We start from the raw sequence: 22,623 nt of genomic DNA on the forward strand, positions 1-22,623 counted from the left end.
CGTCGGATTAGAGTTAGGAGACATTACCAATTAAAATCCAACTCAGAATTCTCTTTCATTTTATAATTTACTTATAAATTAGACTAACTCAATCACGAAATTTCATTTCATATATATATTATTATTTTAATTACATTCAAATAGCATTCATTCACTCACTCGATAAGTCATCTCATATACATATAAATATATATTAGCATACAACCAATTAAAATCAAACATGCATCATTAATCAAATTACATGTACCAACCATGTTTCAAAATTCAACCATATCTTTATTATTTATCTAATCAAATTTGATATCATTCAAATTCTTAAAACATTTCCAAGCATATATGATTATATATCATAAACCAAGTATATATCAAAACATCTATTTGTACACATTTATTTCATTTCAATTTACTAACTATACTACATATTACAACATAGGTTGGGCAGCATATATATAAACCAAATTGGACAACATTTTTACACCAAAATTGGACAGCATATATACACCAAATTGGACAACATTTATACATCAAAATTGGACAGCATTTATACATCAAAATTGGACAGCATATATACACCAAATTAGACAACATTTATACACCAAAATTGGACAGCATTTATACACCAATTTGGGCAGCATATATATATATCAAAGTGGACAACATTTTTACACCAAAATTGGACTGCATATAGACACCAAATTAGGCAGCATTTATACATCAAAATTGAATCGCATTTATACACTAAAATTGGACAGCATTTATACATCAATTTGGGCAGCATATATATATCAAATTGGACAACATTTTTACACCAAAATTGGACTGCATATAGACACCAAATTAGGTAGCATTTATACATCAAAATTGGACAACATTTATACATCAATTTGGGCAGCATATATATATATTAAATTGGACAGCATTTTTACACCAAAATTGGACTACATATAGACACCAAATTAGGCAGCATTTATACATCAAAATTTGACACGAATCGAATCATAACAATCCACATTTGTAAATCATACCACAAATATATATATATCATGAAGCATAATTTTTGCAACATGAACATATACCATGACCAAACATAAAGAAAACATAAACATCATTTCTAGCCATTTTCACATGGCTTTATATTTACAATTTCAAAATCAACCAAGACAAGTACTAGCCTATACATGCCATATGTTCAAATTTTAGAACTTTCAAAATACCGAGATAGAAGTCGATAGTGTGACGGACTTCCTTAACAATCCCTGAGCTCGTAACAAACTTTCAAAATCTATAAAACAAAGAACAAACTTACATACATTAAGCTTTTACAGCTTAATAAGTCATAAGCAATTAAATAATTTAAATGACATTTATAATATAATTTAGCTAAGACGCATCAAGAAACTCTTAATTACATATACATTTAGCATAGTAGCGAATTCATATAGTATCACAAAAATATATTAGCAATTAAAAATCACTTGGCAGAATACACATATTCACATAAACACACAAAACTCTCACTTTCTATATCAAAAATACATCATTTGGCTAAATATGAGCGCTTATATAAATACATATTATTCTCTATATACCAAATATAATTTATATCACCATTTCAAATACTAAGCTTACCTTATTTTCATTAACAATGAATTTCACACTTACCTAACCCTTTTAGCTCAATTTCACATTCCACTACAACTAAAAAAAATGTCCGATGAACCAATCGGAACTAATTAGGATGCTCGAATAATCATATTTATCGTACAATGCCAACGTCCCATACGTGGTCTTACATGCAATTATGTAACGATGCCACTGTCCCATGCAGGGTCTTATTCGTAATTACAAATCGATGCCACTGTCCCACACAGGGTCTTACTCGAAAACACCTATCAAATTTCCTTTGGTTCGTACAGGACTTTCAGACGTCCTAATTTGATCGAATCAAATTAGAATATAATATTTCTATGCATAATCATATTAGGATATCACAATTATAAATTCATAGAATTCAAATCAGCATATTTAGTTTACATACAATCAAAATTAATAGTGTTTATTTGCCTATAGACTTACCTCGGACGAAAACGAACGGACGGAATCGACTATTCTACCACTTTAGACTTTCCCCGATCTAATTCCGCTTTCTTTGGTTCTTGATCTAAACATATTCAAATTAAGCTTATTTAAACATCATTCTATTCAATTTAGCCTAAAAATACATAAATGGGAAAATTACAATTTTGCCTCTAATATTTTTCATTTATTTAGCATTTTAGTCCCTTGAAAAATTTATTTTCACAATTTAACCCTAATTACTCAATTTCATCAAAAATTCAAAACAATACATGTTAATCTAACAATTATATTTCATATTTCACCTACTAGCATCATAAGCTCAAGCATTCATCAATGACACATTTCAAAATTATTCACAATTCACAAAATTAAGATATGGGTTTTGAAGAACACGAAGCAACGATCTCAAAAACGTAAAAATTATAAAAAAAACAAACAAAACATTACTTGAATCTGAGCTTCCAAGTGACCAAAAGTACCTAGGCTTTTCTATTTCTTTGTCTTTGAATTTCGGCAATTACAAGAATAACTATGGCTTTCTTTTAGTTAAATTTTAACATATAATAATTTATTAACCTTTTACTAAAATAACCTTTAAAAAATAAACAAACAAAACATATAAATTAAGATCACTTTTGACCATTACCATCCACTATCCTTTAAGGACCTCATATTAAAAAGCCACAATCAAATAAACACTTTACACTTTAATAAGCAAATTTCACATTTTATGCAATTAGATACTTTTGTCAAATTTAACACACAAACAACAAAATTAATTCATGAAATTTTCACAACATAAAATTTATATATAATAAACACGAAAAATAATATTAAAATATTTTTCAGACTCGTGTTTGTGGTCCCGAAACCACTGTTCCGATTAGAGTCAAAACCGGGATGTTACACAATGTCCCAGATGTGGTCTTACACGATAACACATAACGTAATCTTATCTCATGACATATGTATCCTACCTATTCCTAAGGTTCGTACGAGACTTTCGAACATCGTAACTCGATCGAATCAACCTCGTAAACATAGCTCCCAATGCTTACAAACATTCGACCAACACTTTTATATATTCATAAAATTCAATTCAACATATAAAGTTCACATATATTCAAAATTAATAGCATTTATTTGCTTATAAACTTACCTCGAATATCGACGGACGGAAATAAATGACTATTCGATTATTTTTGTTTTCCCCCGACCCAAATCTGATTTCTTTAGTTCTTGATCTAAACATATTCAAATTAAACTCATTCAAACATAATTCCATTCAATTTAATCCAAAAACACATAAATGGGAAAATTACCATTTTGCCCTTGACATTGAACACATTTTACAATTTAGTCCAAATTGCACAAAACACAAAACATGTAAAATTTGCACACATCATGCTTAGGTCGAATGTTACCCATGCTCATACAAGTCCATACATTTCATTTATTTCACATTTTAGTCCCTCAATTTATTATTTTTACAATTTAGCCCTAATTACTCAAATTCATCAAAAATTCCAATACAAAACATATTAATCCAAAACATATCTTTCATAATTCATCAACTAACATAAAAAAACTCATAAACTCATCAGTGGAAAAACTCAAAATATTCATCAAATTCAAAAATTACAACATAGGCTTTGTAGATTTCAAAGCAACGATCTCAAAAACGTAAAAATTATCAAAAACCGAGCAAAAACGAACCTTGAATTAAGCTTGATAGTAGCCGAAACCTAAAAAGCCATGGATGATTTTCTTTCTTTGATATATTCGACCAACAAAGATGATAATGGCTTTAATTTATGCTTTTGTTTTATTTAATTATCATATAATTATTCATTTCCATTTTTAACCTTTATAATTTTATTCCATTTCCACTAACTCATGTCCAAAAGTGTCCATGCATAAATTAAATGATCTAATTGCATCATAAATACCTCATGCTATAAAGACAACAACAATTCGACCCTTACATATTTAACTATCAACTTTTTCATCTTACGCGATTAAGCTTTTTTATTAAATCGGCACTCAAACGACAAAATTAAAACACAAAAATTTCATGGATATAAATTCGCACAGCATAAACACAGATAATAATGTTTAAATATTTTTCTGGCTCAGATTTGTGGTCTCGAAACCACTATTCTGATTAGGGTCGAAACCGGACTGTTACAATTCTAGTTGAAACTCACATAGCTAAACAAGCTGTTGTAAATACAAAGTTTGAATGGAGATGCATTGAAGAACAAGTATCTACTTCAACAAGTAGTTGCCCGCTCGATAATTGTTAGTATATTTAAAGTTGATATAAGCTTTCATAATTACTTTCCCTTCTGATTAGAATTCATTACTAATTCCCCTGAAGTTAAAAAGCAGCAAGACAACAAGTTTCTGACAAAAGGTTGTTCTGGTCTAAGCTAATAAAGGACTCAATATTGTCAGCTTGGCTATTGAATTTACTTCTTCAACACAGACTAGAAAAATCGAGTTGTGTAGGATTCAAACAACTTAAAGTGCCTTGCTGGTCTACTTTTTCCCGACTATCGTCATGTCAAAGAGGGTTTTGCAACAAACAAAGCAGCTTCTCTTTGATTGTGTTAGGGAGTTGGTGGAAAATAACCATGAGAAGGAACAGAAAGGGAAAAGATTTAAAGGATCTGGTGAAGAGATGTTAGATGTGAAAATATGAAGGGAAAGGGAAACGATATGGAGATGAATCCGACATTAAGCAATTGTTAGAGCTGGATATAATTAATTCAACCTAAGAATAGAAGAATGGTTTTGAATCCCAAAAGAGGGATATGGGGATAGTAATTGGAAATGTCATTGTAGAGGAGATTACAAGTGAAGTTTGGGATTTGACGGTGTTTGTTTAAAAATGAATATGACATTTCTTTTCTAGTTTTGTTACTAATTCACTTTGAGAAGTTTTAGTATGATCATGAAATCATTACAAACATGTATATAGGGTTAGACATTGCTAGCATACTAGTTGGATATTTGGTGTATAGATGTTTAAATGTAACTGTTGAGTTTGTATGGTGTATAGATATTTGGTATTATATATATAAATGAGAATAATTATTGTTTTTGGATCAATATTTGTAATTTTGGTAACTATGATTCCATGAGATTATATTTTGTCTTTCATATTAGACATGTAGTGAGATGATGTAGTAGATTTGTGAAAAGAAATTGTGTCAAATTTGATAGTTGAAATCACCCACGACAAAAGGTAAGTGTGTGTGGGATGAGAGGGTAGCATTTATCGGGGGACTGGTCTGCATAGATTCTCCTTACAAAATGTCAAAAACACATCCTTCAGCTATAGATTAAAATATAAATTTTTATTTTTATTATATTGTATTGAATAATAATTATATTAAAATATGATTAAATTATTTATTTTTATTAAATTATATTTAATAATAATTCTATTAAAATTTAATAACATTAATCATCTATCTACAAAAATTCTACTAACGTTATTTTGATAATTAAATTTTTTTTTCTTATGCTATTACAACATTTTTTCCATACAACTAAACAACTGAATTACTAATTACAATTCTATTCCGTTAAAGCTCTATTTCATTCTTTCCAACCAAACTTATTCTTAAAAATTAGTCTAATGGGTAGTCATGATCAAGTTGGTGAATGAATTGACCTGATCAACTAAAAAAATTCTCTTTATGTATGACTCAAATTTACAAGTAAATTTAATTAATTGCTAACTTATCTTAAACCTTCCTTCAATTTAAAAAATGAAGATAACATTCTTTCAAATCATACATTTATCCGATATGTTTCACATAATTTAGTTTTATTTACTATTTGGCCCTTAAACTATTGCCAATTTTTTATATTGATACTTAAGCTTTTTCTTTATCCTATTTTGATACTGAATTATAACTTTATTACACTTTTAGGCCCTCACCATTGACAATGTTAAAAAAATCAAACCAATTAAAACATACCATATGTTCTTTATGATCGCTGATGTGGCCATTGACCGATGACGGGGTCATTGACCAAATATTAACTAAACTAAAATATTTTTAAAAATATAAAAAAAATTAAATTATACAAAAATTAATAAAATTTGAAAAGAATTAAAAATTGTAAAAATAATTAAAAACTACTAAAACTTGTATAATTATTAAAAATTGTAAAACATTATTAAAAAAACATTTAAAATGGTTAAAATCATTAAATGTAAATAATTAATAATAACCTGTAAAAAATATTTTTAAAAATAAATTAAAGGAAAAAGGAAAAAAAATTCTCAAACCAATTGGATATGGATACTAAAACATGGTACATAAATCAACAAATTAAATACATCATTAAAAATAAAAAATATATATATTGCAAATAAATCAACAAATGTTATACAAAAAATTTCAAATCAACCACTAAAATCATAACAAAAATTTAGTAATAAAATAATATTTTCCTTCAAATTTAATTATCATAACAAATTATTTAAATACTTTATATATATATGATTACCTTATATAAACTACAATTTTCTTAAATTAAAATCAATAATTAATTGAGAATACGATTTGCTTTTACTTTGGGAACTAATGCCATGAGAAAGTAATCAATTTTCAGTAAGTGATTTCGTTTACGGCCAGTATTTCAAACTGACAATCTTCAACGAATCAATACATTTACTACTTTTATTTGCTTCCTCAATAACCTTGTAGTCTAATTATGGTTCATATTTTCTTACATTTAAATGAAAAATAGAACAAATCTAGATTTGTAAATAGTGTTAAGTGAAAGGCACTCAGAATGAAAAGGACTTCAAAATTTTTAGAATTTCAAAGATAAATAATATCTCAATCTTTATGTTGAAAATATCCTCATCGTGCCAAATAAATGAAAAAAAAAGAAGAAGAGAAAATTCCAGTCTCATAAAAATGAGACTTTCTTTCTTTTTACCACAAATTTCGTGAAAGAAAAAGGATGGAAACGAAACCTGAAACCATCAGAAACATTGGATTGATGCATCAATCAGAGACTTTTAAGGTGTCTCTCAGACGACCGTCGTGAGAAATTTTCATCCAATCTCATCATCTGATTTCTTTACTTATTTTTTTTCAAACTGAATCGCTTTCGCAGAAATGAAGAAGTAACCTAAATGGAGTGTCGAAAGAACAAATAGGAAATCAATAAATCGGCAGCGGCGATCTTGTCGGTGACTGGCTTACCTATCTACCAAATATATAGAGATGGTTGATCCTAGGGTTAACTTGTTAAGTTGCTTGGGGGTTGGGCTTAACAAAAAGAGAACAAAAAATGTAATGGATTTTCTATAGGAAACAAGCCCATAAGTGGAGAATGAATCGGTTACATTTAAATTTTAAAATTATATTGAAATTAAATATGGGTTTTTTACAGTATTTTTAAAATAATGTAACTACTTATTTTCAAAATTCAAATTTAAATATTAACGTATTTTAAATTTGGAAAATAAAAAATTTTAGTATTTTTTAAAATTAATTTAATTAATTTTTTAATATTCAAATATATATATATTTTTTCCAGAATTATAACTAAAATAATTAATCAAGAAAAGATATTTTGATGATATTAACATTACTTTTAACAACAAAAAAAAGGCAAAATTCGTTTATAGAAATACAAAATCCACTTTGTGGTACGATGAAGGGCTAACTGACTTATGTTGAAGGATTTGTATATGTATTAGTTTGTTATCTCTACTTTGTAAATGAGATTATTAATTGTATTTATTAATAAAAAATATAATTAATAATTTTATATAATTTTTTCAATATCTATCGTATGATTAAACTCCTAAAAATCTAAATTATTATTAAAGTCTCAACTTTAATCAAATTGTAATCAATATTTCTAAAGGAAATAATGAAGTTGTTAAATTAAAGGTTTGTTTGATTGAATGAATTGATTTTTCGGAAAATCATTTCCAACTTTTCCAGCGTTTGATTGGCGGAAAACATTTTCCATTTGGAAAATGAACTCCAAAACAAGGGAAAATGGGTTACATTTTAGGGAAAATGTCTTACCCTTTCAATTTCCGTAAGACATTTTCTGTGCTCTCCTCTCTATCGCCTCCTTCATTCATTCCTTCATTTCCGGTAGAAAATTACTTCTGTTTATCGATTTTCCAGTAACTTGTTTTTTTAATTATTCAATACTTATTTTTTTAACACAATTACAAATAATTTATTTGATATTAATTTTTTCAATTTATAACGATTAATATTGTAGCTTAATAATTGAGTATTATTATAAATAAATCATTGCAATATATGTAAAAATAATTTAAAATATAAAAATTTATTAATATATATCAATATATGTAAAAACAATTTTTTCGAAAAACATTTCCAGGAAATCTGCCAAACAGCTGAAAATATTTTACACAGATTCAATCAAACACCAGAAAATATTTTCCAGTAAACCATTTTACAAAAAAGTAAAACATTTTCCCGAATTCATTTTACGGAAAATATTTTACTGGCAATCAAACAGACCCTAAGATAATATATTAAATTTTTACAAAGGTTTAATTTTGAAATAAGTTTAAAAGCAGCAATACATTCGGAAAAAAATTAACAATTCAAAAACTGGTTACAAATATTATTCTTGTGATTTTTTGAATTTTAAATAGATTTGGGTTGGATCAACTGTCTAAGTCTGAAGCCCCATTCAAAAAGTGAGAGGGTTTGAACTAGAGGTGTCCATGGGCCGGGCCGGGCCCATAAAAAATTTCAGCCCGTTTTCTAGGCCCGGGCTCGGCCCAGCCCGAAATATGGGCATGAGATTTTTCCCAGGCCCGGTCCAGGAAAAAAATATGGGCCCAAGCCCGGCCCGGCCCAGCCCGGCCCGTTTTGCATTGAAATTAAAATTGTTTTTCTAATAAAATTAAAACTAATTAAAATCTAGCACATTTACCACTTAATTATTTGATTGAATCATAGATTAACAGAAAGCTAATTGACAAATTTCATATAAACTTTTATTATAGATTAACAGACAGAAATGGAAGGGAATATATATATATTTCAACAACACTTTTATTATACACTTCTATAAACTTAGACAGAAATAAACAGAAAATAAGACCTTCATAATGGAAAAATCTTCATAATTGAATTAAACCCAAAAGTTCGAAATAACTATTCCTCAAGAATTACATGACTTAACCAACTATTCCCCAGGAATTACATAAAGCACTACAAGATGAATCACTCAAGCACACTATAATAATCCATAAACATAATCTTTAAGAGCTATGCAAAATCTTATAGCATGCTAATTATACCTAAAAACAGAAAATAAGACCTTCATAATGGAAAAATCTTCATAATTGAATTAAACCCAAAAGTTCGAAATAACTATTCCTCAAGAATTACATGACTTAACCAACTATTCCCCAGGAATTACATAAAGCACTACAAGATGAATCACTCAAGCACACTATAATAATCCATAAACATAATCTTTAAGAGCTATGCAAAATCTTATAGCATGCTAATTATACCTAAAAACATGTTTACAACATAATCAACTTCCAAGACCTATCCACGAATCAACAGCAACATGATTTTTCATTTTGCATTTCAGTAAACATCATCAATCACTTATTTTTCTTCTCTTTTGCCTTCGAACTTTTACCCATTTTTTTAGCTTCAAATTCATCACCAAAATAATAAATTAAGCAACAATAAAAATAAATTTCAAATATATTGAAATGATGCAATTTGATAGAAACAAACAGAGCATTGGCACATGTTATCTGCATATGTTACCCTATTTAAAGGAATAAACTAAACCCAATTCGCAATTCAAAAGGCCAAAAAGCTAACCTCTAACGTGAATTCAATCTGTAATTAATTTCTCAAAACTTGCTTTATCTAATTTAACATTCTTATATGTCGATGTGGTATAGTTCTAGAATAGTCAACATTGGTTAACATTCAGCAAAAGGATGCCCCAAATGAAGTGTGTGTAACTTCAGTAGAAAGAAGTTGAAAGAAAACTGCAATTAGAAATGAAGTAAGAATGTTAAATTAAGTAAACAAAACACATCATGCCTGTATGTTTTGTAACTAAAATTAAGCGAATCATCTTGAGAGGTAAAAGAGTGGGTAATCTGCAGAAAGTGGGAACTTAGCATTATCTACTCTTGATTTCAGTCTGCATTTCAGGTTATTGCTGTTTTGATGCATAAATTCATTGAAAGAACAATTGTTTTTAATAAAGAGAATGAAAACGAAGAAACCGAAGAAGATGAGCAAACCCGTACCTGTAACAAACCGACCGGAGGTGGATCGGTGGATGTCTTGACGGTGGAGGTGGATCGGTATTGGAAGACTCTGTCGATTTTGGAAATGGAAAAAAAATGGAGGAAGTCACAGCCGCACAGCACAATAGATAGGGTTAGGGATTTTGTCTCTGTCAGTGTAAGGAAATGAATGTAAATGAAAAACTTTTATATTTTAAAAATAAAAAAAAATACATATTTAATATATTTTCGGGCCGGGCAGGGCCCGGGCTAAAAAAATTTGCCCGAGACCCGGCCCGTTTTTTAAACGGGCCTAAAATTTTGCCCAAGTCCATATTTCGGGCCTATATTTTTACCCAAACCCTCCCATATTCGGGCGGGCCGTCGGGCCGGCCCGGCCCATGGACAAGTCTAGTTTGAACAAAAAAATAAGATTTGTTTAAAAAAATGGGGCAGGCCTCAGGCAAGATTTTTTTGGCTCGAGCCAACCCAAATTTGAAAAAAAAAGTCTGCTACAATTTGCTGTTTACTGTTATTATATTACTTTTTTGTTATTGTTATGTTATTGTTTTGATACCATTTCGTTATTATTTTATTGTTATTGTTTGAATATTGTATAAGTCTTGTTTTATTGTTAATTTTGCTATTATTTTAGAGGCATTCACTTGTTAAGTTGTAACCATGTTAGTATTCTTTAAGTATAAATACTTTTTTTGTATATGTATTTTCTATTTGTTGGTGTGAGAGAATGTCTCTTATTTTGATCAAAGTTTATTTTGGTTTTTCTTATCCCAGTTAAACTTTAATTAATCTAGAGTTGTTGTAGTCATATGTGCTACAAACTTCAGCCTATAAATAGGTCTCAGTTACTCTAGATTTTACACAACAAAAATTATTTAGGTTGAGAGAATTTTGTTCTTTATTTCAAAGAGTTTTTCTTATGGAGCTTTGGGTTTTCTTTTAATTCTCTCCAAATTTTGTACTGTCATTTATTATAGTGAAATCTCCTTTTTCCCGTGATTTTTTATTCTCTTTTGAGGAGTTTTTCCACGTAAAATTTGTGTGTTCAATCTTTTCGATTATTATTTTATTCACTTTGTTATTTATTTAATCGAGTTTATCCCCTACAAACTGGTATCAAAGCTAGTTTCATTTTCACAAACAACTCGTACAGAGATGGCAGCGTCAACGTTCAATATTGAGAAGTTCGACAAAATTGCAAATTTCAGTTTGTGTTGTAAGTTCGGATGATGACAATACTAGTTTAGAATGGTCTGAAAAAGATCGTTACAAGGAAAAAGTCCTAGATATGGATCAACCAAAATGGGGAGTTGATAGAGGAATGCACGCGAACCAAGATCGAGTTGCCAAGTCACGGGAAACTCCTACGAAAGCTCTAAAAGAACAGATCTGAAAATTAAAACAAAGAACAAGATTAAACTAATCAGATCTGAAATTAAATCCCCAAATTCAATTAAATGAGCAGCAAGAAACAAAGAAATAGAATAGATGAATCAAACGAAATTGGAAGTATAGAAAGATTACGAATCGGTCAACAAATTGATTCGGCCAAGAATGCCCAATTTCCAGCAATCAATTGATTCTCAAATTGAAAGAAATCCAATCGACCAAACCCTAGGAATTGGGGATTTTTGGGTTCGAATGGGTGCTGCTAATAGAAGAACAACTTAAACGATGAGATCTTGAGTTTAATCAATGCTGGAAAACAAACAAGAACAGCAAAATATTAGATGAGAAATCGGCACAAGTATAAGCAAAGAAAAGTAAAGAAAGAAATCGAAAACAACAAGAATTAAAGGATAAGTCCTAAAGATCCTTGAAATCCCGAAAGATTTCACAAATCTCTTCAAACGGCTCTAATCTCCCCTCCAAAGAATATCGATGGCAAGAAGAAGGTTGAAGATGGCTCCCACAATCAAAAGATTGTTAAAACAACTTCTAAAGAAAACTAAAGAGAGAATTCTTGGAGAAAACCCCAAAGAAAATTCTGCACTCAACAAATCTGAAATTTGATAGAAAAAAATAATAATAAGATGTTTACAAAGGGTGGCTAGCCAATGCTTATATAGGCCTCCAACAAATCCTAATCTAATTAGAAAACTTAAAAAATTTAAACTTAATTAAAAAAAAAACAAAAGAAAATTCGGCCATGCGTCCTATTGGGCTGTTTTGGGCCAAATTTAACATGTGATATTCCTAAAACTTAAAAATTAACGTAAACAACTAAAAAGTTTACAAATTGGGCCCTTTGACATTTTGGCCTGATTTTCAACTAAATATGTATAGATTTCTTATTGGGCTGGGAATTTGCTTATTGGGCTTCGCCTTTAAGAATTTGGGCTTGTGATCCATCTCCTACCGAAATTGGGTCGTTGACGCTCGTAATGGAGATCCAACGCGCTTTGGCTGCAAGATTCGGTTTCTTGGACCAAGATTTCCAAGATTTGAAATCTTGATTTTCTTGATTCTTGAAATCGCTCCGAACAGCAAAATTGGGCCAAGATTCGATTTCTTGATTTTCTTGAAAACAAGAAAGTGAATCTTGATTTTCTTGATTTGAGCCCATCACCTTCTTAAGCTTGGGTTGGGCCTTTGTGACTCGTATCAGAAGTGCTCGATGAAAAGGTTCTATCCACTACTTAATTATGCCTCATGAATAATGTGTTACAGGAGCTTCTGATGGAGAAAACAATGTCTGTATTATAGAGGAAACTAAAAGCCTTATATATGATGAAATCTCTGGCCAACAGATTAGCATTAAAACAACGTCTCTACACATTCAGAATGACTGAAGGTGAGTCCATTAGAACTCATATTAGAGAGTTTGTTACCCTTCTTAATGACTTAAAGAATCTTGAAGTAGAGATTAGTGACGAGGATAAAGTTATGTTGTTGTTATGCTATTTGCCCTATTCTTATAAAACTTTTAGGGAAATTTTGATTTATGAGAGAGATTGTCTCTTATTTGAGGATGTGAAGGGGAATCTTCTGAGTAAGGATAAACTCGATAATGAGTTAGGCCCAAATAAAAAATTAGACAACAAGCCTCAATTCTAGTTGTAAGAGGTAGACAAAAACCTGGAATGACAAATCGAAACAAGTCTAAAGTAAGGTCCAAATCCAAAAATTGTGACAAATATTATGGTTATTGTAAAAAGGTGGGACACGTCAAGGCAGGATGTTGGAAACTTCAAAATAAAATCAAAAGGGATGCCAAAAACGACGAGAAAGATAAGCAGAAATTTGAAATTGATGATGTTAGTGTAGCCGAGGACAGAGGTAATTATTTCTTGTTGGTGTTAACGAGTGAAATCTCTCATATTACTTTCAAATGGATCTTATATTCAGAGTGCTCCTGTCACATGTGTTCCAATAGGGAATGATTCTCCATGTACAGTTCAGTTAAAGATGGACTAATGTTGATGGGAATAACTCTCCATGTAAAAAATTCAGAATTGGAACAGTACAAATTAGGATGCACAACGAAATTATTCGAACACTATCAGATGTCAAGTATGTTCCTAATTTAAAGAAAAATATTATCTCATTTAGAATTTTGGGTTCTAACCGTTGTAGGATAGTCATTGAGTCACATGGCTTAAAAGTTTCTAGTGGGATTCTTGTTGTGATGAGAGGACAAAAAAGGGCAGCCTATATGTTCTGCAAGGGTCAACGATTACTAGTGCGACTGCGATTAACAAAGAAAAGCTAAAATCGCCACCACGTCGCAACAAGAATCAACTTGACGTCGCGACGACACGACGTGACTTTCTCTGCATTGATTTTGATTCAACCAAATTTTAGCACATGCGAATAGGTTATATGAGTGAGAAAGATATGATGTGCACTAGAGGTCTTCTCAAAGACACTAGATTTTATAGGTTAAGTTTCAATGAGCATTGCATTTTAGGGAAAAAAAACCTAGTCAATTTTGATTCAGCAATGCACAAAACTAAAAGGACTTTAGATTATATTCATTTCGATTTATGGGGGTCCATTTTCTAACATCTCAAAAGGAGGTAATAAATATTTCCTAACTTTTATTGATGATCACTCCAAAAAAGTTTGGGTTTATTTCTTGAAACAGAAAAATGAAGTCTTCGAAATTTTCAAACAGTGGAAGACATTGTTAGAAAAATAAACCGAAAAATCTGTGAAGCGGTTGAGAAAGGACAATGGTCTTGAGTTCTGTTCTTTAAAGTTTAATGATTTCTGCAAATAGGAAAGAATTGAAAGACATTGAACTGTTGTTGGAACTCCGCAGCAGAATGGAGTTGCAGAAAGAATGAACAGAACCTTACTGGAAAAGGCTCGATGCATGCTTTCTACTGCAGTCTTAGGGAAGGAATTTTGGGCTGAAGTCGTAAATCTGACTAGTTATTTGGTAAATTGATCTCCTCATAAAGCATTGAATAGTAAAGTTTTAGAGGAAATATGGTCAGGTAATCCTCCCAATTAATCTAATCTTAGAATTTTCGGTTGTCCTGCTTATGCTAAAGTTAGCCAAGGAAAGCTCGAATCAAGGGTCGTTAAATGCATTTTCATGGGATATCTGCCGGTAGAAAAAGGTTTTAAGTTGTGGTGTTTAGAATCTGACAAAATAATTGTTAGCAGAGATGTTACGTTTGATAAATTTGCCATGTTTCGATAAAAAAAGGGGACTTCTACTTTTAAAGACACAACAAATCAGAGTGTCTCGATCAAGGTGGAGTCAAAAGCCAAAATAGAGGGCGATGTCCCAACGAGCAAATGCCCAACGTCATAATAATGCGACAAACAGAGGTCTCGTCCTGATGAAGAGTCACACAATGCCGCTATGACACGTCAAAATTATGATTCCCGTAAGATTAAAGCTGGTTCTGTAACACCCCTTACCCGTGTCCGAGCCGGAACAAAATACAAGGCATTACCAGTCTTAAACACAAGTAACCGTACAAAAATGGGCCATAAAATTTCATTTTGTTTAAGACTATCTATACATATGCATATCGTCCTTTATAAGGGCCTGCGGGGCCCTAAACATACATTGGAAGTGGTTCGGGACTAAACCAGAAACTTTGGAACACTAAGAAAATTTTCATGTTTTGGAGGGTCACACGCCCGTGTGCTAGGTCGTGTCCTCCACACGGCTGAGACACACGGCCGTGTCTCTACCCGTGTGGCTGATAAATTGGTTATTTTTCCCAACCATTTGTTACCCTCATTTGCACATACTTAAACATAACTTCAAATGTATATTTCATGGCATAAATAAGCTACCAATACATCAATAATTCAACCTTAGATTTTTCATTTAAAACCAACATACTTAGTCACACTTAGTCACATTCAATATGCATCATCAACAACTCTTATACGTGCATAATTATATTTAATTAACGTACCTTACCATTAAGCAAAACTTAGCCATTGGACATCAGCACATACAACCGTTAGGAATTTAGGCCATACCCACAACTTATCATGTATCATGCAAACACTACTCACATCACAAGACATTGGTATATAATTAATATATATATATATAGGCTTGCAACCAATTAGTCAATATAAGCCAAGTTAAATGGCTACACATAATTCAAACCTTTAACCATTACAAGTAAAAATATTTGGCCAAAACATAATAACTCATACACAAAATGACTGAGTCCCTATACATGCCATAAACTTAAAATGCTTGAATACATTGATACCGATCAATAGCTTGATAGTGTGATAGAATCTCCGACAATCTCCAACCCGAGCTAGTATTTGTAACACTATAGGAAAAATAAAGAAAGGGGGTAAGCTATATAGCTTAGTAAGTTGGTATGTAAATAATAAGCAATCTGTTAACATGCTTTTACCAATCCTCACAATATGTTCTCAAGATAATACAATCATAATTGCACATAGTTCCACTATTTACTCATATTCATATCAAACTGTCTACTCGAGTCATAGTCACTAAATTATTCATATCTTGCTCTACGAAACTCCAAATTAAGATCTGCTTAATTTTTCCAAAACTAGATTCACATATCTTCTTACCATAAAATTTTTAGAATTTTTGGTTTAATCAATAAGTACAATTAATTCTTCAAAGTCGTCCTTGTTCTACTGTTTGACAGTTCTGGCCCTTCTTCACTAAAAATTAATTATCTTTTAATACGGGACTCGGATGATATTCCCATTTGTTTCTCTTGAAAATAGACCATTAAGATTTAATTTCATGTCTTATTAAACTTCTAATGCAATTCCCACAATTTTTGGTGATTTTTCAAATTTATACAACTGCTGCTGTACAAAACTATTTTATTGCAAATTTTACTCTTTCATGATTTCCTTATTTTCATTTGCATTTCTTTACTTTCCACGCTTATTCCATATACGTGACACACAAGTCATAAACTTATCATTCAACCATGGTCATAAGCTAGTGCATATAACCAAAGCCTTTTTCGAATTGATCACTTGATAAGTCATTTCATAAGAAATTTAACCTTACCACTCTTTCATGAGCACTAGCATATTTTTACTTTAATACTTACCATTTCAACCAATAGCTTGACATTTGCTTAAGCATCAAGCAACAATACTAGTTAGCGTACTTGCACATATTGCTTATAAATTCAACATTGTTAAACTTATTTTCTCAACATGTCACACTTGAGTTTATTACTCGTCTCAACATACATAATTTCTTTGTCAAATACAATATAATCAATAAATACACTTCATTCAGATCAAAATCAATAATAATCTATAAATCTTTCAATTCAATCACATAAGTCTTTTACCATTTCTTACTGAATTGAAGAACGACTTACATATATGAGTACATTGTTCTTTTTGTGCCATAGTCCAACTATGGTCTTACACTTGCATTGTCATGGCCCTACCATGGTCTTACATTTGTAGTGTCATAACCCAGTTATGGTCTTATCATCAAAATGCCATAGCCCAGCTATGGTCTTACATATAAACACTGCCATGGTCCAACCATGGTCTTACGTTCATAGTGCCATAACCTAGTTATGGTCTTATCCGTCAATTCATCCTTTGCCACAGAACAATTGTACTCAATCACGCGTTCAATCCAAACTGACTATTAAATTCGATAATATATATTTCCAATAATAATTCAATTCCAACAATAGAACACGTATATATATAATATCCATCACCAAATAACATTCAATTTAATCAAAATTATACAAAATATAGTTCATAAGAACTTACCTCGGTAACATAATCGGTGAAAAGGACTTATTCATCATATTCTTTGTTTTCCCCGTTCTAAGTCTGAATCTTGTCTTCCTTGATCTAGATGGGCCATAGAAGCTTGGCTGAATGTTTGCTCATCCATGGCTGCCCATTTTCTTCATAAACGGTTGAAGAAGAAAGAAAAAAGATGATAGCTTTTAAATTTTGTCTTATTATACCTTTATTAACTTAATTACCAAATTGCCCTTTTTTTCAAACTAATTTAAAAAATACCAGACAAATATCTTCCACTAACTTATTAATGGGCTAATTATCACATAAGGACTTACACTAAAAATTCTATAGCTATTTAATACCTCTAGCTTCTAGAACTCAAGTTTAGCACTTATTATGATTTAGTCCTTTTGACTAAATTGAGTGCCCAAACGTCAAAATTTTTGTACAAAATTTTCACAAAATAATTTTATAAAATTGTAGACCATAAAAATATTATAAAAATATAATAAAAATAAAATTTTTCTCATCGGATTTGTGGTCCCGAAACCACTGTTCCGGCTAAACCCAAAATCAGGCTGTTACAGGTTCGGATTTGTTTGGAGCTCTATCCGACCCTAAGGTACTCTCACCATCTCAGTTAACTAATTATAAGTTGGCTCATGACAGGAAAATGCGAGAAATTCAACCACCACAGAAATATTGTAAAGGAAACCTAGTGGCTTATGCTCTAAGTGTTGTCGAGAGCATTGATTCAATCGATCCTTTGTGTTATTATGAGATAGTTCAAGCCTCTAATTCTAGCAAATGACTCGTTGCAATGGAAGAAAAGATGGAATCACTTCAAAAGAACGAGACTTAAAGACTAGTTAAACCACCTATCGGTAAAAGATTCGTTGGTTGCAAATGGGTGTTGAAAAAGAAGGAAGGTTCGGGTCTTAACCACACTAGGTACAAGGTAAGATTGGTTGCAAAGGGCTACAATCAAGTGGAGGGAGTTGATTTTCATGATGTTTTCTCTCCAGTAGTGAGACATACGTCCATTTGGACGCTTTTGGTTCTTGTTGCATCAAATAATCTTGACTTAGAACAGTTAGATGTAAAGTCTTACAAAAGTCTTTGTACAGTTTGAAACAGTCTCCTCGGCAGTGGTATAAATGTTTGACTCATTCATGTTGAGTATTGGTTTTTCTCGAAGTAATTATGACAGTTGTGTTTATCTACAGTGTTTTGATGATGGTTCTTTTATATATTTGTTGCTTTATGTTGATGATATGTTAATTGCGGCTAAGAATCCATCTGAAATTAATCTTCTTAAAACCATGTTTAACTATAAGTTTGAGATTAAGAATTTAGGTGCAACAAAGAAAACTTTGTGGATGAAAATTTTGAGAGATAAACATTCCAAGAAATTATTTTTATCGCAATAAAGGTACATCAAGAAGATCCTTAAGCGATTTGAGATGCAAGATGCAAAATCGGTAAGTACTCTTTTAGCTGCACATTTTAAACTCTCAATTTCAGATTCCCTACAAAATGAAGAAGCTGAAAGGTACATGTCAAAAGTACTTTATTCAAGCTTAGTTGGAAGTTTGATGTATGCAATGGTATGCACTTGTCGCTGTAATCCCCCAAACGCAACCTAAACTTTATGGCCACATTTCGGAAGCTACAACAATTACGAAGAAAAGATTTTCAAATCTTTTCTTAAATCATTTTTCCGAAAAACATTGTTTGCATTTAATAGAAAAATCGTCAACAAAAAATCTTTAATAAAATATGATTAATTCAAACAAATTCTCGTAGTATTTTAAGTTATTATTATTTTGATAGATTTGATAATAAAACTTGTCTTACAAAATTTTAAAATGTTATTTTGTAAAAATTCTATTTTTTTTCAAAAATTTACAACGGATTAAATATAACTATGAAATCTATTTATTACAAATTATTTTTATTTGATAAAAACAATTTATATAATAAAAACCAATGATTTAAAACATTTAAAATCCAAAGTTTATACATGTATTGTAGCTAACATATCAAAGTACTCAAGACATAATTAAAACAATACAAAGTCCAAAGCAATCCCAAAAAGAATTTTTAAATACTTTAATTTAATTAAATTCGAGAATCTTCTCCAAATGCTACATCCAAATCCTATTGCGAGTGTTATCTAAAAAGTTTAAGAAAACTAAAGGAGTGAACTAATAAGCTCAGTGTGAGTTTTATATCAAGCTTGTTAACAGGAATTATAATACACTGAATAAAAATACCACATCATAACAACCAGTTGTGTAGACTTTTATGAGCATGATTATGATAATGTAATATTTTATAAAAAAACCATATATGCAAATTTTTCCAAATTTTCCTACCCATGTCTGCTACACACCAAATGGAGCTCCCCAGAACTCATCCATCAAAAACACACTAACATATATATGTGGACAAGGTCACCAGAATTGCAAACAAACTGTTAGGATAAATGTGTGGTAAAACCACCAAATAATGCAGATTATTAAACTATCAAATCTTCTTCATTACCTTATAGTCCCAACCCCGTGAAATGTGACATGGTAGACAAACTCAATATTAAAGTGGTAAGCATGTTAAACATGCAATCATATACAAATCAGAAATCGATAGTCATGGTAATTCATGGTTTTTAGAATGATCATTTCAAATTTTCAATGTGAACAGATCATAATATACAAATATGCCATGATGTTACATACCATGAGAATTAGAACAAAACCACATATTAGCAATTGATAGCATAAGACATCAATTATATTTAAGTTAAAAAACATACCCCATTACTCGAATTGCCCCAACCATTAAAAAGAATCTATTAACCAATCACTTTGCGACACATAACTATTTTAACTAAAAAAATAAAATAAAAAAAGGTTAAAAATTATTTCCTTTTAAATTTTTTTAAAAAAAACTTGTAAAACATATTCATATATTTTGTTATTCACTTAAGAATTCCAGTGATGAAAATTCAAGAACTCGTTAAAAACCTCATCCAAACCCAATTTTTGACGACAAAACCCAGATTATGGTAAGCTTCTTTTCCTTTTTAAACCACAATTTTGATCTCTTTCTCACCCCAATTGAAAATTTATGTATTATTTGTAACACCCCTTACCCGATACCGTTTCCGGAATCGAGCACGAGGCATTACTTAGCTTATCTTACTAATTCGGAGCATAAAAACTTAGTTTGAAAATTTATTTCACTATTTAGAGCAAATCTGTCCAATCGCGCAGCAGTTACAAAATTAATTATAACTTGAGATACGGAACTCGAAATTTAACTTCGTAAATTTTTCTTAAAACTAGGCTCATATATCTACTTTCCATAAAATTTTTATAATTTTTGGTTCAGCCAATTAGCACAGTTTATTAGTTAAAGTCTCCCCTGTTTCACCGACTGACAGTCCTGACCTCTTGTCACTAAAAATAAGTTTTCTCACTGTATAATTTTCATATTAAGTTCTTACTTGTTTCTACAGAAAATAGACTCAATAAGGAATCTATACATATAAACTAAATCTCATAAAATTTTTTATACAATTTTTAATTATTTTCTAAACTCAGAACAGGGGACTCCAGAAACAGTTCTGACCTTGTCTCACTAAAATTCACATCTCTTAAAATATAAAATTTCTTTTGTTAAACCGTTATTTTTCCATGAAAATAGACTCAACAAGATTTAATTACATATATCATTAACCCTCTAATTCATTTTATACCATCCTAGGTGATTTTTCAAAGTCACGTCACTGTGCTGCCTGAATTCTGTTTCTTTGCAAAATTTTACCCCTTTCATGATTTCCATGCATAATATATCACTTAGACTCTTATAACCACAAACACTTTCATACTTAACCATTTAATAACCATTCATCATAAAATACTTACACCTCATTCTTTAGCAAAATCATAATTACAAGCATACAAAATAACTAAATCCCTATACATGCCATAACTCAAACATGTTTCATCATAAAATACCGAGTAGTTTTTCTTGATAGTGTGGACGATCTCCGACTTCTTTAGGATCCTTGAAGTAGCTTTGCAATACTATAAGAGAAAGAGAAATAAAAGAAGTAAGCATAAAGCTTAGTAAGTTTACTAGCAAATAAATAGCAACATTAAACACAAATAATTAAACTCAAGTGACTATATCTCTAGTTTACTCTTTAGTTAATCTCATTCTAGTTCTCTTGCTTATTTACTTAGAATACTTGTGTGCATAACTTACTCATCTCTTGCTGCATCGTTGAACATCAATTGATAGTATAATAAGTTCTTAACTCTTATAACTTACCTGAGCTTACCATTTATGCTTTAAACTGAACTTTCATGAACATGGTTCGCTTATTAGCCCGTTGAGCTACATTGGAACAATAAGGATACTCGGGTCTCTTCTGATAATAACATGCCAAAGCCATGTCCCAAACATGGTCTTACATGGGATGTTCTCATCTCGGTGCTCATGCCATGTCCAGACATGGTCTTATAGGGGACCTCTCATCTCGGTGCCAACGCCATGTCCCAGACATGGTCTTACATGGGACCTCTCATCTCGGTGCCAACGCCATATCCCAGACATGGTCTTACATGGGACCTCTCATCTTGGTGCCAACGCCATGTCCCAGACATGGTCTTACATGGGACCTCTTTACCCAAATGTCATGACATTTGTATCCAGTACCATCCTTATGTATCAACGGGACTATTTAATTTTAATTCTCTATCATTTCATGCTTGGACCATCATCAAATAAATTCATGAAATAAATTCATAGTTGCTGGAAAATAGCAGCATTAATAATAATTATTTAAATATTGCATTTATTTACCGTAAACTTACCTCGGTATCAACTATAGCCCAATTCACCAACTTAGTCTTCAACTTTATTCTTCCCTTTGTCTAACCTCGAGTTTCGTTCTTCTTGATCTAAAATAGCAAATTTAACTTATTTAATACTCACATTTATCAAAACAGCCATTGACT

The 22,623-nt window shown here is 30.9% G+C and overlaps 2 long non-coding RNA genes and 1 other non-coding gene across 3 annotated transcripts; all 3 read right to left on the reverse strand.

Annotated features, from left to right (window-relative positions):
• Positions 1-1,223: 1,223 nt before the first annotated feature.
• Positions 1,224-7,363, reverse strand: LOC107944321 (uncharacterized). Its single transcript, XR_005909398.1, has 4 exons — positions 7,082-7,363; positions 3,239-3,323; positions 2,077-2,161; positions 1,224-1,282 (listed from the first exon to the last, which is right to left on the reverse strand). It is a non-coding gene; the product is annotated as an uncharacterized lncRNA (long non-coding RNA).
• LOC121214346 (small nucleolar RNA Z161/Z228) lies at positions 7,086-7,186 on the reverse strand. Its single transcript, XR_005909929.1, has one exon. It is a non-coding gene; the product is annotated as a small nucleolar RNA Z161/Z228 (small nucleolar RNA).
• A 1,858-nt stretch (positions 7,364-9,221) lies between the features above and the next one.
• LOC121213887 (uncharacterized) lies at positions 9,222-10,557 on the reverse strand. Its single transcript, XR_005909399.1, has 2 exons — positions 9,632-10,557; positions 9,222-9,412 (listed from the first exon to the last, which is right to left on the reverse strand). It is a non-coding gene; the product is annotated as an uncharacterized lncRNA (long non-coding RNA).
• Between the last annotated feature and the right edge of the window lie 12,066 nt (positions 10,558-22,623).

Source organism: Gossypium hirsutum, chromosome D01, assembly GCF_007990345.1.
Source record: "Gossypium hirsutum isolate 1008001.06 chromosome D01, Gossypium_hirsutum_v2.1, whole genome shotgun sequence".
Classification (NCBI taxonomy): domain Eukaryota; kingdom Viridiplantae; phylum Streptophyta; class Magnoliopsida; order Malvales; family Malvaceae; genus Gossypium; species Gossypium hirsutum.